This window comes from Lepidochelys kempii, chromosome 1, assembly GCF_965140265.1.
Source record: "Lepidochelys kempii isolate rLepKem1 chromosome 1, rLepKem1.hap2, whole genome shotgun sequence".
NCBI classification, from domain to species: domain Eukaryota; kingdom Metazoa; phylum Chordata; order Testudines; family Cheloniidae; genus Lepidochelys; species Lepidochelys kempii.
The window spans coordinates 185,886,215-185,902,596 of NC_133256.1; the positions used below are offsets into that span (position 1 = coordinate 185,886,215).

The 16,382-nt window shown below is 40.1% G+C and overlaps 1 protein-coding gene across 2 annotated transcripts in view; it reads right to left on the reverse strand.

Annotated features, from left to right (window-relative positions):
• CD247 (CD247 molecule) overlaps window positions 1-16,382 on the reverse strand; it is a 98,816-nt gene that overhangs the window by 71,026 nt on the left and 11,408 nt on the right. The window lies entirely within an intron of this gene.

Sequence of the window (16,382 nt, forward strand, 5' to 3'; positions counted from 1 at the left end):
CATCCCAACTGAGATATTAACATTGAAACCTAATGGCCATTTCACTGTTAACATTGTTAACTCTTTCACTGCTAATCATTTTAATAGAGTCAGTCAGCTAACATACTTATCCATACTCATTAGATTCGGGAGCAGATATTGCAGGGGAGGGCACTGGGGAGGTACATTAGGGCTACTGGCTTCTGTCAGTATGTGGAGTAGGGAACTAGGAATTCGAGTCCCTTTCTCCCACTCCCCTGCCTAAACTTTTACGTCACCTTTATGTCTGCCTGCAAAGGGGACAGTGAAAAAGGACTGCAGAGATGATGCTTCTAAAAATCTTCAGATGCCTCATCTGTTTCCCTTCCTTGCCCAGATGCACCCTATCCTGTTGTTAAAACCGCCCATTTTCCACTCCCACTCCACATCATTTTCTATGGTGCAGTTCTTCATAGATTGTCAGAACAAGATTCTGCAGCATGCTAAAAATGGAAAATTTTGGGTAGGGACATTCCAAAAGGGAAATTTTTATTGAAATAACAAATACAGAGTAGTGCACTTATATCATTCCTTTCTATTTTAATAAAGCAAACCCTGCTTTGAATTTAATTGTAGCTGCCAGAGACAATATCACTCTACTGCAGACTTCAGCTTTGCTCTGCTGCAGAATATATGTCCAGTGCATCACAGAGCACACAGTTATAACATTTAGAACAGACAAAAAATCCCCACCTCCGACATTGGGGGAAAACATGCGAGAGGGCTGCTTGCAAGACTTGTGTTTACATTTGGTTGTAGCTAACACAGCTCTGCTCTCCATGTTAATGGGTGTGTGTGTGTGTGTGGTTCTTCTGTCTCTCTGCCTCAAAATCTCTAGCTACAAAGCTTTGTCCTGTTAGCAGGTGCCTTCCCTGCTCTCAGGACGTAGCAGAGGCTCTGACTAACTGGCTATTTTTCCCTTTTTTTTTTTTTTTTAAAATATTTCAGCAAGCTCCTTCACCGTAAAACAAAATTGCTGCCAAGTATAGTGCCAGGTTTTAGGGACTGGGGTGCACAAAGCCAATTAAAAGACAATAAAGCACCTATCAACGGAACAAGAGGACAGAACAGAAAGAAAGCATCACAAGAAAAAAAAAAAAAAAACAGGAGCTGCTTCGGTGAAAGGAAGACATCACCTACATATTCTCACTTTCATGTATTTCCCCAACAAAATGCTCTGTACAATCTAATGAAATACATTCTAGCAACAAAAATATTAAGTCTCACGACACCCTGTGGGATAGGTAAATACCATATTATATTCCTTTTACAGTCATATAAACAAGAGTTTTATTCGCAGCTCTGCCACTGCAAGATGTGAAGCAAGTTGTTTGAACTCTTTATGCGGCCATTTACCTGCATGCAGAACAGGGACAATAATGCTAATGTTGACTGTACAGAGAGATTGTGAGGCTTTAATTCCAAAATAAACCTTCATCACAAGTCAAGGCTAAAATACACATTCCTTAAATAAGAAGTAGACTTTCAACATTGATTAGACTTTTGAAGTTTGACAAACTTGTGTTTGAGAAGGTCAAGAAATTTGGAGTTAAGGTTCCACAGACAAACATAATGCTGTCCCATGCCTGTAACTTTGTGGCCCTGGTCTACATTACAAAATTGAACTGCATATGAACACGTTTTTTCAATCAATCATGTTAGCTGTCTACATGCTGAATGCTGTTTAGTAGCCTGTTTGTCCTGGTTTCCACTGACCAGGATACAGTGCTGAACCCTCATTCAGTTAACATGATTGTTACCAAGAGGAGTTTGATACAGTACAATTTTGTAGTGTAGACCAGGCCAGCAAATCATTTGTATAAAGTAGATACACATCTAAGTATTTCAACAGCTTTCCAAATCTTAAAATTCCTAACAATAAAAGGTATATGCACAAGTCAACTCTGTTCCATATGTGGACCAGATAAAGTAAAATGCTAGTTAGCCTAACATTTGGGGGTCTGCAAATACTATTTGTAAAGTGGACAGGGTTAAAGTGAACATCTTTATGTGGGTAGCAAGGTCTTTGAAAGGATGGAGAAGTATAGGGACATTTCTACCTGTGTGAAAAGGGTGAAATAACTGCGAAGTCCCATCTAACCTAAGGGTGGGTGGGTGGATAGAAGAGATGTTAGCCGACTGTCGAAGAGGGTACGTGTTGGTTTCTTTATTATAGTGCGAAGGTGGGTTGGGAATAGACAGGTCTTTGATGTGTGTACGGAGAATAAGAGGTGAGAAGTTTTAACTGGTTCAAAAGGGAGTGAGAATTGGAGGCAACATGTGTAGTGGGTGCATGGTGGGCGGATGGTGGCCCCATCAGTCTGTAAAGGGTGGGGTGGAACAGTGGGGAGCAGGTGACATGTTGAAAATACAGAAGAGGTAGATTGTGTAGGTGTCAGGATAGTTCAGGGATGTAAGTGTAGGGTTTTCAGGGAAAGATTTAGGTTGTTTGCTGATCGCACCCCTGGATTTTCTGACTTCCAAACAGTCTCACGAGGCTCCTTTTGATTAATACAAAAATCATTGTATAATTTCTTAGACCTGCAGTAGATGGGCAGAGGATTCTACTGCTACATGCCTCTTCCGTGCAGAGGGCTGGTGGTGAAGTTTATCACCTCACACCCCCATTAGTGGGAGAGCAAATATAGAGCAGCAGTGTCTGAGGGGACACAACTGAGAGAAAACATGCAAGGGAAGAGGGGGCAGGGGAGGAATGGAGAAAGAGGCAGCAGTAGCGGTAGGCTCTGAACAAGGTGCATAGACCTAGCAGTGAACTGTTGCTCTGCTCCTCTGGGCACCAGCTGGGAGGCAATTGCTCTCCCCCTGCCAATGTTTTCTCACACTAGGGCAGATGTGAGAGATGTGATTGCAAGATGCTAGGAGATTTTACACTACTTCACTAAGCATGTACATGTATGGTACTACACAACGCCTGCTAAAAAGCACTTATGTTCCTGGGGGGGAGGGGCGGGATGAAAAATTGACTGTAGGGAGTGGAAGAGGATTTGCTTCCAAGTTTCTGTCTACACAGCAGCCAGAAGGGTGAGTCCCAACATTCATGGACAGACATGCTAGCGCTGCTCAAGCTAGCATGCCAAAAATAGCAGTGTAGTCCCAGTGGTAAGGGTGTCAGCACAAGGCCCTTTAAAGAGTAGTCCGCATTTCACTAGAGGCAGAATAATTAAGAATGTGGCATATTAGAAAACACACAATCAAGTTTCCTTAGGAAAAGGACATTAAATAATTTGAACGTAAGTGAAACTGCAGGAGCAGGCTAGAGAGGGAGAATTCTAGATCCATGGGAACTTCACCGATCCAAGATCTCCAGAAGGAAATTAAGTTAAAACCTTACAACTGCACAACAAGCTCCCATTGACCGATCACACCCTGTTGTGAGAGGAGAATACTGCTTCTACCTACTTGCAAGCATTTTCAAATGAACTCTTTCACTGGTGTCACATTCATCACTCAGTGGTGAGCATCTCCAGCATTTAAACTGTCAGAAGATATTTAGACCTATTTAGGCTATAAACTCATAAAAGCAGAGACCCAGTCTTTATATCTAGCTATAAATTGCCCATCAAGTTGTTAGTGGTATGCAAATTATAACGAGGAATGGCATAGCAAACAGTTTCTTACAGTTTACAAATAGTCTATATGGGGGGGAAATCACTTCTTCCACCACTAGGGTCAGACAAGAAGATACAGGCAGCCCATCCCAGCCATTGTTACAAGCAGCTCAGGGAATATCTTTAGGGCAGCACAATTTTATTTTTTGGGTGGGTAAGTGGAGGAAAGGTTTGGGCTTTCCAGAGAAAGAATTAAATGTGTATAGGGGCTCCACTGAATTGCTCTCTCTAAGAGGAATATACAAATTAGTATCATTTACTTACATTTCATTGTAATATTAGAGCACCTAGTTCACTGTATATTTTTAAAAAAACAAAACAACACTTTAACTTACTAGGTTTCCCTTCTTGGATTTGTTCTTCTTTCTCTTTCTTTCCCCCCAGCAAGTTCTTTTCCCTTCCTTTTATGATAGATGCTGGAATCATTTTCCCCTCAGACTAGCTTTTCAGCTATGATAAAATTATTGTTTTCTCCCTCCAAGTTCTATTTGCTCCATCTTTCCCCTATGTTTTTTCAATCTTTTCTCTTCCTTCTATTTCTCCATATCAATATGATCATTCCTTCTTTCTACAGTACCCAAAACCAACTTTTCTTCTTTCCACAAATTCTTGCACTGTGCTCCCTTAACCTCTTAATTCCTGTTTACTGACATGCCACACAGCTGCCCAAGCTTATCCACTGACACATCTGCACCTCATAGCCACTCACTACCACTGCTTGCCTTATCCACCACACACTAGAAGGGGTGGGGGAGAAGACAGATAGTCTAGTTGAACTCTACTGTTATAGCCCAAAATGGAAGCAGAACCCCTGCTGTTCACAGATGATGTCTCCTAGCCTGCACCACCAACACAAGAAGTACCGCAAGTATTAGAATTTGGAACTGTCTATAGATAAGAGGCAATGTCGTTTGATCACTAGGCATGGGCCTGGGAATTAGAAGACCTGGGTTTTATTCCTAGTTAATCTGGTGATTTTGGGTAAATCTGTGCCTCAATTTGTCCTCCCCCATAAAATGGGAAGATGAAATAGTCTTTTCTTTCCTTTGTATGGCTGAAAAGCCCTAAATAGGGCTAAGCACTTTACATATGGGCATGGTAGCTTGGAGGGAACTCCCTTTCTGGGGACCTGATCTGTGGCTTTCCCCTAATCCCGCCTACTGATGAGCCTGGAGGAATTCTGTGTGTTGCATTTAAAAGGGGAATAGGCAGCAGGCCCTATCACTACTTGTATTACAGTACTGCCTTGAAACTGCAACTAAGATTAGGGCCTCATTATGCTGGGCACTGTATAAGGTGTGAGAGACAGCTGCAAAAAGCTTACAATCTAAATAGGCAGACAAATATGAGAGAAAGGAGGCATTATCCCCATTTTACACATGGGGAACTGAGGCACAGATAGATTAAGTTACTTGGTCACACAGAGTGTACGGCAGAGCCAGGAACTGAACCCCAAGCTTTTGGCTCCCAGGCCATTTTCTCCAATAAAGCCCATTATTATCGGGAGACTTGCAGCTGCCCAGGACTGCCAGATTAGAGAGGTGGGCACCCAGCTCTGTTGCTGCTGCAGCAGCACTCCCCAGGCAGCGTTCTAACTTCAGAGTGTGTTCAATCTCCCTCCCTCTGTTATCTGTATCCCTTGGGTACTAGAGCTGGCCTGGACTCTAGCACTTTCCCCTGCATCTCACAGTAGTTTGGAGAACCGGGCCTAAGTGATCAAGGGATGAGCAAGTACGGCTTCAGGAGTGGAAAGATTAGGGTTCAGTAACAGCTAACCACATGGCAGCAATATTCATATTTCTGTTGTACTGCAGGTGGGAGAGAGCAGCAGCTATCCTGTGACCCATTCCAGAACCTCCCACATGCAAGAGCCTGGCTGGGCAATCCAGACTTGATGAAATACTGTCAATTCTGAAGTGCAGGGCAGCTATCAGTGGAAAGGGAAATTTTTGGGCAAAGGCACTGGGGTGGGGAGGGCAAAAACGATCCTTACCCAAAGGACATACAGAACTGGCAAGACTGTGGTGTCCTACCTTGTCTGAAAGAACAACAGTGAAATGCATGGTGTAACCCACACAATTTCTGGGTGTGGTGTTCTGTCCCATCTAGTGGCACCGAGACCACTTAGAGTGAGATAAAATGAGTCTGCTCTATAGCCTTAGCTAACAGCCAGTTGGTTTTAGCTCATGCAGTCGAGAGCCTCATGCACTGAGGTCCCAGGTTCAATCCTGCCCGCCGACAACCAGAGTCTGTTGGCGTTACAAGTAGGGGCTCGTCTGGGATTTCAATTAGGAAGACTCCAAAGCTCAGGATGCGCTTCCTCAGCTAGGGGAAGTATGTAACCCACATGCCTTCTGGGTGTGGTGTTCTGTCCCATCTAGTGGTACCAAGACCACTTAGAGAGGGAGATAAAATGAGTCTGCTCTACAGCCTTAGCTAACAGCTAGTTGGCTTTTAACTCACATGGTAGAGGCTCATGCACTAAATTCCAGAAGTCCCAGGTTCAATCCCACCCCGCAACGACTGGGGTCTGTCGGCTTTACAATGGCACTTAATTAATCTACTTTGAAAGAACTAAGCTAATCCTGCTGGGGTTTGAACCTGTAGTTCCTGATCTAACAAATATAGGTATTTTAAACCTAATATGTAGACTAAGCCATCACTTTTAGCAAACAGGCCTGTGGCTTCAATACCTAAAAAGAACAACAAGAGAGAAAGAGGGCAAACCTGCCAGCTACTTCTTTGCAGCTGAGAGAGATAAAATCAGATAAAAACGTCTTGGAAAAGATGTTCCAGCAAGATAGGTTTACATCTGACACTTGTTTAAGAGAATTATAAAAGTAGAATTATGTGAAGCCTGAAAATCTGTTACTGTTCCTCAGCCAGTGCAAACATACCGAACCACAGCAACAACAAATACATTTTAGCAATGTTGGGTCTGGATGCAGGTTAGTAAAATAACAACTGAGGTTATTCAACCTAAGAGATTAATTTAGCTGTATGAACAGGTTGGCAACAGAAAATTCCAGTTCTGTCCACTTCACATAAGCTCCGGCCACCTCAAATGCTAAAGCAGGAGATCAAAGCAATGTAGCCAACTATCTTGATTTTATTGCGAGTCCCGTGATATTTGATGGTTTATTAAAGCCACAACTCCTGGAAACAAGTGGTTATATGAGAATCCCAGCTTTCATTGAAAAAGTTAAGTAAGTTTCTAGCTCTCATGATTACAGAAAAAAAGCTGGAAGATGCGACCTAAATGAACCCTACAGGCTCAAAACCAGAAGGCAAATAAAGAACCCCATATTTATTTATTTCTAAAACCTCATAATTTTAAAGCCAATTTCATGTATTTCTGGGGCATGACTCATGATTTTGGAATGGTTAGGGTTGGCAATACTTTCAAAGTTACAAGCGTTCATCATCAGAACTTCCGGTTATACCCTGAGACACTGCTACTAATTGCTTGGGGAAGCAGCTGGGTTGTAATTATACTAGAATGGTAACTGCCCAACCTATGTGGCTGTCCATGACAGTCCACTATTACTTACGCACCCTCAAGCTACCCTGCAAGGGATTATGGGTGTTTTGTTTTTCCACTATGTTTGGTGCAGTGCGGCTACGCTCATATACAGGCAAAACCCCCACTGATTTCCCACTAACTTTTAAGGACCAGATGGGATCAGGCCCTACTCTAAGAAGCCTTGGAATGTTATCTGTTCTTGCCTTGTCTTAAATTAACTGTGGAGGTTTTTTTTAGTTTAGACCTGTTTTTCCTGTCCCCCTCCGACAGCACAAGAACAGACATTTATTTGAAGCAAGGTTAGAGATATTCATAGGTCTGTATTTATTTTTAAAAGTGATTACAGTCAAATGGGCTTGTGAAAACGGACTTTTCTTTTCACCTATATCCAATAATAAATTTTGCTTTTAAGAAACCAACTTCAAAAGTGACCTGGAGTGTGATGTTCAACTTTCAGTGAAAGATCAAACTCTACCAGCCTATCAGTTTTCACTGGACTTTGAGGGGTCATTTTCACAACAATACCTATCTGCTGAGCTCTGCATATTTGTTTAAAAATCAAATTTTAAAATTCCATACTTAAAAAATTAAGTGAAAAATGAGCCAAATCATGACTGACGTGGGTGTTGTGCACTCCCTCCAGCACAGGGAAAGGAAACCAGAGCAGAGGTGATGAAAATTTAATCTACTTTTCAATGCCCAGCTCCTGCAAGGATTTATGCACCTGCTTAACTTTATTCATGTGAGTAGCCCCAGTAAAACATGTGCACAAATTTCAGGACCCAGGCTTAAAAAAATTTCAGAAGGAGGTCTAGAGTTCAGGAATCATAATGATCAGAGAAGGTCCATTACTAGTGGTGTGAGAATGTGACCCGGAACCTGGCGTGAAAGCTGAAAGAAAGAGAGTATAGGGCCAAATTTATCCATGAGGCGCACCTCTTGAAGTCTATGGATGTGCAGCACAGATGATTTTGATCCTTATCAGGGAAAAACACTTACAGATTTGAATAGTCAGATACAAGTTAAATCAAATGCAGAAGAAAGGTGGATTGAAAGACTAGCAGCCATTTATATACCCCCTTGGAATTATTTAAATAAGAAATGATGCCACCAAAAAAAGATCAAAGACAAAAAAATTATACATACACACACTCATATAGCACCTTTCATCTGAAGCTCTTAAATAAATGTTTTATATATGTGTGTGTGTGTGTGTGTACACACACACACACTTTTTTAATGAATCAAACCTTACAATTTCCTTATAAGGTCAGCATTATTATCTACATCTTACACATGGGCAAACTGAGGCTCACAAAGAGAGAATAAGGCCCAATCTTGCAATGGGATGTGTAAGGGCAAATACTTGTGTTTGCACAGAACTCCTGTGGGATTCCACATGGATGCAAGGGTCTGTCCACATGGATCTAGTTGCAGGATCAGGGCCCTTAGTGATTTGTTTCAGGCCATACATTTCATATTTACAAAAAAATCGCCTGAGTTACTTAGTATGGAAATACGATTTGTGTTTAATTACTGTACAATGCATGGTAAAGATCAGTGATAAAAATGAATGCAAAATGGGTGATTTTGAAAGATCAGTATAAAACAAAAACTCCATTTTTATGCCGTGCAATATTATCACTGTTTAAGCATTTTCAGTGAATTGTGTGTTAGTGAAAGATACCAGCCTGATAACATTGGTGACTAAAGCTCTCTAGTCATAGAACCTAATTTTGTTTTGACGATTATAACTCAAAAATAGCTGGATGGTTTGTATGACATCTTTTAAAGGACTAAATACATTGGATTCCTGGGTTGAAATTATATACTGCAGGTTGCAGCTCACAGCAAATATTTACAGCTGAATTTTAAAACCCCGAAAAGAGAGAGACTTAGATATGATGGCATACATTTATTGCCGCACAAAAGCTACATTCTTGGATTGATGGTGGGTAATACTAATCAAAACAAAAATAAAATCCAAAATGGAAATCTTTGGTATGAAAGGTTTCAGAGTAGCAGCCATGTTAGGCTGTATCCGCAAAAAGAAAAGGAAGACTTGTGGCATGTGTTAGTCTCTAAGGTGCCACAAGTCCTCCTTTTCTTTTTGGTATGAAAGTAATCTCTCTCTCTCCAACTCTACCAATTTTATGGTTTTCAATTGCTGCCTATCACCATATTATCTAAGCACCTTCCACATAAAATCAATAGCAAAGTCCTCTGAGGATTATCTGCTAAAATACTTCTCTCCAAGATGAGCGTATGCACAGTACAAATACCATGACTTTAGGCTCCCAACGTACTGTCCAATCCACATAGGCCAAGTTCAACAGGTCTCCACACAGGCATAGGGATCCACCCATGTGGATCAGAATGTAGATCAGAAATGTGATCCATCTCATTAAGAAACTTGTCCCAAAGGATGGGAGAAGGGGGAGAGAAATATTATATGACTGAGGTTTTAAAAAATAAGGTCCAATCTATGCTGAAAAAAATGTGCGTCTAATTTAGTGAACCATTATACTTCATTAATTTAGCTTTCCGCTTGTGGAATGTTTGCAGCGGATCAGAGTTTCCCCGAGGTTGTTTTGTTTTTTGTTTTTTTAAAAACATTGTTTTAACTGTATGGATTGATTGATCGCAAACATCTTACTGCTAGTCTTCAATACACGACAGCCGAGCTGTGTCGTTTAATTGGGATTTATCATCTAAGCCAAATACATTTGTTTCTGATCCATGACTGGTTGGTGGGCAAGCATTGGTGGGACTGTGAAATGAATGTTTGTCCAAGTGGATTTAAAGTTTGGTTGCTGCATTTATACAAATAAAACTCCACCACTCTAATGTTGATCAGAAGTGAACACAAAAGGGGCATGTGTATGGCTAGAGCAAATTCATTACAAAATCTGAATGACTATCCATTTTTAAAAGCATGCAATATTCACCCAGTTTTGCTGTATAGTCACTTTTTTAAAAAATATATCAATATTCTACCCCGAAGTTACCAAAACACTAAGGCTTAAAATACCATTAGTGCAGTGTTTGGGTCCAGTCCTTGTAGACCAGCGTAGGGTCAGGTTTTGGGGTTTTTTTTAAATAAAGGTGGTTTTGTCTGCTTGTTTTCACTACTCACAGTTGGGGGGCAAACACAGAATGAAGACACTGGCAAGAGATTTTGCCCTGGTAATGTTGGCATAAGACACTGTCCTGGTATTAAATCCTTTGTCACTCTCTCATCAGAGTAGGCTTTTTGGGTGTCTTTCTAAAACTCGGAGCAGGTTACTGAGAGTAGCCATTTTCCAGCTCTCATTTAAGAGCTGTGTGTCTTAATGTACAGGCTCCAGAGATTTATTTGCACTGGAAGAAACTGTGGATATCCCCACTCCCTCTATACCAGTGGTTCTTAACCTTTACTGCAGCCTGCACCCCTTTGGTTCTCAAAAAATGTTCTTGCACTCCTTATCAAAAATCATTGAAATAGGTCAGTTCTTTAAACCTAGATATATTTTTGTTTGTATATTACAGTAATAGTTAACATTATACATTTTTAAATAAATACATAGGTTTGATGAAACAAAGTAGTTGTATTTATGTGCCGGTACTTAATTTGTGTTTTCGATGATTTACCTTCTAAAAAAATCTGGCATGTCTCGCACCCCCAGAAAGGGCATCTCGCACCCCCAGATGCGCTAAACTATCTGTTCTCCTGCTCTAAAAGTTCAATAGCTTTCCGGTCAAAGAATGAATTTTCAATATTGCCAATCCATACTGTTCAAAAATCATGATCAGGTCCCCTCAAAATCATGAGATTTAAAAAAAAATTCAGGGAGGAAATTTGCTTTCTGGTTTTTGAGCCTTTCTGGTTCACATTGTCTGACTTTGAATTGCAGTCCTGAGGGCTGAAAACTTTTATTTTTAATGGAAGCTGAGATTCACACCTAATCCCATGATTCCAGGAGTTGGGGCTTTAAGAAAATCACCAAATATTGCAAGACTTGAGAAAAAAAACATGAGAGTTGGTAACACTGCTACCCCCTACGCACTCCCATTCTGTTCTACCGTGCCTTGTATTATATCAGTTGCTTGGTAATATTACAGTCCCTTCCTCCACCACTTCTAAGTTCTTATACTGTAGTATTTGTGCTTCCAAAGAGCATAACGTTATTCGGGTGACTTCTCCTTCACTCAGAAATTTCACAAATCAGTCAGTACTATTTTCTTCAGAAAGCATCAGGAGACAGATGGAGATGTGCAAGTATTATTTCACTGTGATTATGTCAAAATAACAACATGTAGGCTGTATGTTGTACACAATAATATTTGAATTGGCTCAGGAACCTGCTTTCAGCCATGTTACAGAATAACAACAGTGGTGCAGAAAGTGGCCGTGTACCAGCTTTTTCATTTTGTCTTTTCCTTTGGTTTAGGATTCTTTTTCTCTCCAAGTTGACTGTGGTCATTTCCAATTCAGTAGACTAACTAACTAATCTTATAAGGAATGATCACAAACAAAAAGCAGAGAGGGCTTTCAAATTGCAGTGGGTGGTTTCTAGCAATTTTGGTTTTTTAAATATTTGAAACATATATTTAAAATTAAAATTCAGCTTCCACGCCTTTGAACAAAACTTGTACACGCACTGACGGGTGTGCGTGTTTAAGGGTTGGGGAAAGAGCATGGCTAGGTATGGTCTTTCTTCTCTGTTTTTAATGGCTAAATTGTCAAAGGAGGGAGCAAATGGTGCACCCACAAACACTTCCATTTACCCCTTGCACACACACAAGTGCTCACACACCAGTTGCACACAGCTAAACATTCACACACCCATTTTCTTCCCAGTTTTCGGCGAACAAGTATTTGCATGTGCAAATTGAGGAACTGCAAACTCAACTACTCATATGTATGCAGTTATCTGGTTTGTATATGTGAATACTAATCACCTGTGCATGGCAATGTGGGATTTCACATAGCAAAGCTTTTATCCCCTTCTTTGAAAAATTTGATTCTAAACCTCATTCCTAAGGGATACAGATTACACATACTTTTTTAAAGAAAGAGAAATAAATGTTGTTAACAGATCTACAGTCAGAGCTAGTCTCCAAACATCAGGTAACATTATTGCACATCAAAAAAAAGGTTGTAAAGCCCAATTTCTCCAAGATTCAGTAAGTAGAGACACTTTCTTAGCAAGAAAATAAAAGGAGTAACAACATTTTAATGTAGGTTTTGATCCAAGTTATATACATATGACACGGAAATATTTTCAACACAGACAGACAGAGGAGATGCTTTTGGCAGGCCTGACATTTTCTCGGGGTGTTTTTTTTTTCAATGCTGTGTCTTCTGCCCATGCCTTCCTAAATGAGCAAATGTACCATATCTGTTATTTAACAGGCCCCCATCTGTTCCTTCACAGACACATTTTAAAGTTCTAGATGGTGGCCAGGGGTGTTGTCTTGGCTATAGTTATATAATGATAAGGACTTTAAAATTCTTACTGCTATAAACATGGAGTTAATTAGAATTTAAAAGATTTGGGGGGGGGATGTTATTTTGTGAGATCTAAAACTTTTTTTTGTTTGATATTTTGTATTTCAAAATCATAATTTAACAGTGTGCATGGATTCCACAAATAATGGGTATCTAAACTACATGTTGTATGAATTTGCATCCGTTATTAGCAACCTACCCGATTTCTTCAATTTATCTACATAGTCCAACAGTATAACAAGGCTAGACTTGTACTGGAAATATAGTTATACATTTTCAAATGGCTCCTTCCATTTTAAGTACACTCCCTATTGCATGGGGGGGAGTCAGATGGAGTGAATCATTAACCTGTTACCTCACTCATTAAGAATTTAAGATGGTATTGTTTTAAGAGAGCGCTTACGATATGACATATAATGATCGCTAAAGAAACTGAATTTAGCACTGTAGGAGCTTAATAAATAGCCCATTATAAAGAAGGGCTATATTTGCCTACATTTTGTCTGATGCGCAAACGTCCCATTTCTGAGTATTTATCATGAATTATTAATGAATCATTGTGAGTAGAAAGAAGCACAATTATTATTAAATTAAGTCCCTGGTAGATTTTTGCATTAGTGCCAAGAATACAGCAAGGACAGTGTAGATGATATGGAGGGTGGCACCTAAAAATATTCTCTTTACATTTGTTTGAAGTATCCAGGATGTATTTGTAAACAAGAAATTTTTTTTCTGTTTTTTAAAGTGTAGATCTTCTAAATAACTTATTTTAAGGAAGGAACGAACAAATGAACCCTTAACACACAACACTGCCCATTTCTTCCTGTTACCCATGTGGTGATTAGCAAATCGTTCCTGAGTTGCACGCTACCCTATGGGTAAAAGGAGCGGTTGCATAGGGCAGCTAAATGTGTGAGTGATGTCTTTCCACGGTGTGAGTGATGTCTTTCCACGGTGGACGTTTCTAGCTTCCCTACAGCCAACACGAATAATCCAGTGCGGGGTTCAATTCAACAGCAGATTTTGAGAATTCGTGAGAATTTGTCCCTTTTAGGACCCTGTTGCATGTCTTCATATGGCTCTTATATTAAGCTGATTTCCCCCCCAGAAAAAAAAGGCAGTACTGCCCCAACACGGCCATATTGCTATTGGAAACTGCAATGGTTTGTGTCCATCACTGCAGCATATTGCAGGGCTTTTAGGGTTTTTTTTTGTTTTGGGGGCGGTTCTTGAAGGACAGACAGAAGAAAGGTCTTTTAACAGAATTTCCCTAAACAGCAGAGTACAGCGTGATAAACAAAATCACTCTGCTCAGAGACTCAGAACATATTTATTTTCTTTTATAAACTCCTTCTAGTGAAATATTTATAGGAAGGCCTGAATCAGACCTCTAGATCCAATCCTGCTGAACTATGGAAAGGGGAAGCATTCCAAAATCCAAACGTGGATCTGAATTTCTCCAGCAGCTCCTCTCGCTTTATTGGTCAAACCCCAACTCAGAACATCCTCAAATTTGTGGGCTGGGGTTGATGGCTAAATCAGAATTTTGCGGCTTTAGTCCATAGCTTGAACTACTCTTAAAAAAAGTTTCTGGTGCTTGATGTATTTGGCTCAACACTGTTGAGAGCAAAAAGAAAATGCATGGTTGCTCTCCAGCTACCATTCCTGGGGCCAGCACCTTTTGCTGGACTAACTACAAAACAAGCAGACTCCTATAGAGAAGAAGACTGAAAATCCTGAGCGCCATAGTATGCATGAATTGTAAAGTGCCATCTACAATTCCACTTAGTGACGGTCTGCTTAAAGCAAACATGTTCTGTGAAAAATAAAAATATACTTTGTTTTAAGAAGGCTCCTATTTACTCTAAATAACGGAAGGTCCCGGATTCAGGGTTCTTAGTTTTAACCCCAAAAATTCATCTGCCTGGCAATAGTTTAGACTAAATTAATAGTGAAGAGCTCACATCTTTGTTAGTGTACCTATATACCATTTGAATTATTCCATGGAATCTGCACTATCATCCTCTTACCCTACATTCAATCCAAAATGTGAAAAGGTCTTCATAATATTGCAACTACCCAGCCAGAACTTCTGCCTTCAGATACATACACAACCATCTCCATTTAAATCAACAGGAATTGTACATAGAGCAAAATTTGGTCCAGGGTGTGTCATAGCTAAATAGTCTCTTCCTGTGAGCGTGGTTATCCCCAAGGTGTGTGAACAGAGAGACCTTAATAAAGTTGATACTTTAGTAATTAGGATATTTGATTAAATTGCTCTGTTTTTTCAGTATGGCCTTTCTGCTAAAAAAAGAACAAAAGAGCAAGAACCTGTAGCATGCTAGATACTGATGTTTTATAAAAGAATGAAAGAAGAAGGATCAGAGAAACAAATGTTGACCCTAAGTAGTTTCTAAATCTTTACGTGCTTATAAGTACAATCACCTTTCCTTCAGACATCCTAGGCCTTTGTGCATTTTGAAAATATTCTAAGAGGACAGAAAAATGCTTTTCCTACTTTTGGTACACATCTTATACTTCTGCATGTGCACACACAGCTCAATGTATGTAGAAACACATTAATATCCCAAATGGATATATTATTGTTATATATTAACATAAATGTAGCTGTGAGTACTTACTGCAGAGAATGCAAATCTAGTTTAAAATCCTATTGAAATATATGGTACACAGGTTAACTAGAACATGATTATGTTGCAGAGCAGCAGTGAATGCTTTGGGTCATTTCCCTAATCACCAAAAACCTTGTTTATTTGAAAGTTTATTGAGGTCCCCAAAACACTTCATGTAAAAGCGCTGTTTATGGTGCATTGGTTGTGTACGTTGACTAGAGAAAACGATGAAACTCTTCATATGGGTTTTCTACATACACTTGAAGGTGGCCTCACTGTCTTTCATGTTTGCTGACTTATTCAAATTCAGGCCTTTTCCTGTCCCTTCTCTAGATGCAAATTAAATTGATCTAGTTTTCCTTGATTTTACGGATTATTAAAATTACACCCATCTTCCCCCAAATTAACTTAAATCGTGCATGTTTGCATGTTAAACCCACTCCACTGTCTGCCTGAGTGGAGTCGTTTTATAAACACCCACCAAACACACACATAAGGTAAGGAAACTTCATTCATTTTGATTAGTTACATCTGCTGAAAGCAAATGTACAGGTATAGAAGAAGATGGGGGGAATCATAGCCTTTTTACCCTTCCTCTAATCCCTCAACAGCAGCTTCTGAGCTGCTAGGGTGTGACGTTTATTGGAAACCAAGGACTGAACATGCCACTAAAGATCAACACAGTGCTTACTCTATCCAGCTAAATTAAAGGTATCTCTTGGGCAGCATATTGAAGGTGGTTGCACTCAGCATATCAACTTCTCATTTTTTAAATCCCAGAGAGAGAACTGTTGGGGGGAGGGTTAGAAACCCCATTTAATTACAAGATGTTATTCAGCTGCCATATCTTTTACTGTGACACAACAAAGGCAGGCCTCATCAATGGTAGGTAGCTGCTGCCTCATTTGCCGCTCCCCACCTTCCAAAGGATTTCTTTATAGCAAAGACTTCATTTTCAGCAAGTCCTGCAGCTGCCGGTTCTGAACTAGTGCATAACTAGTCATAATTAGGAGGACAGACATGCTAGAGGTTCACACGCAGATGCCCTCCTGCTACCAGAAGGGCGGGGATCCGACAGAAACGTT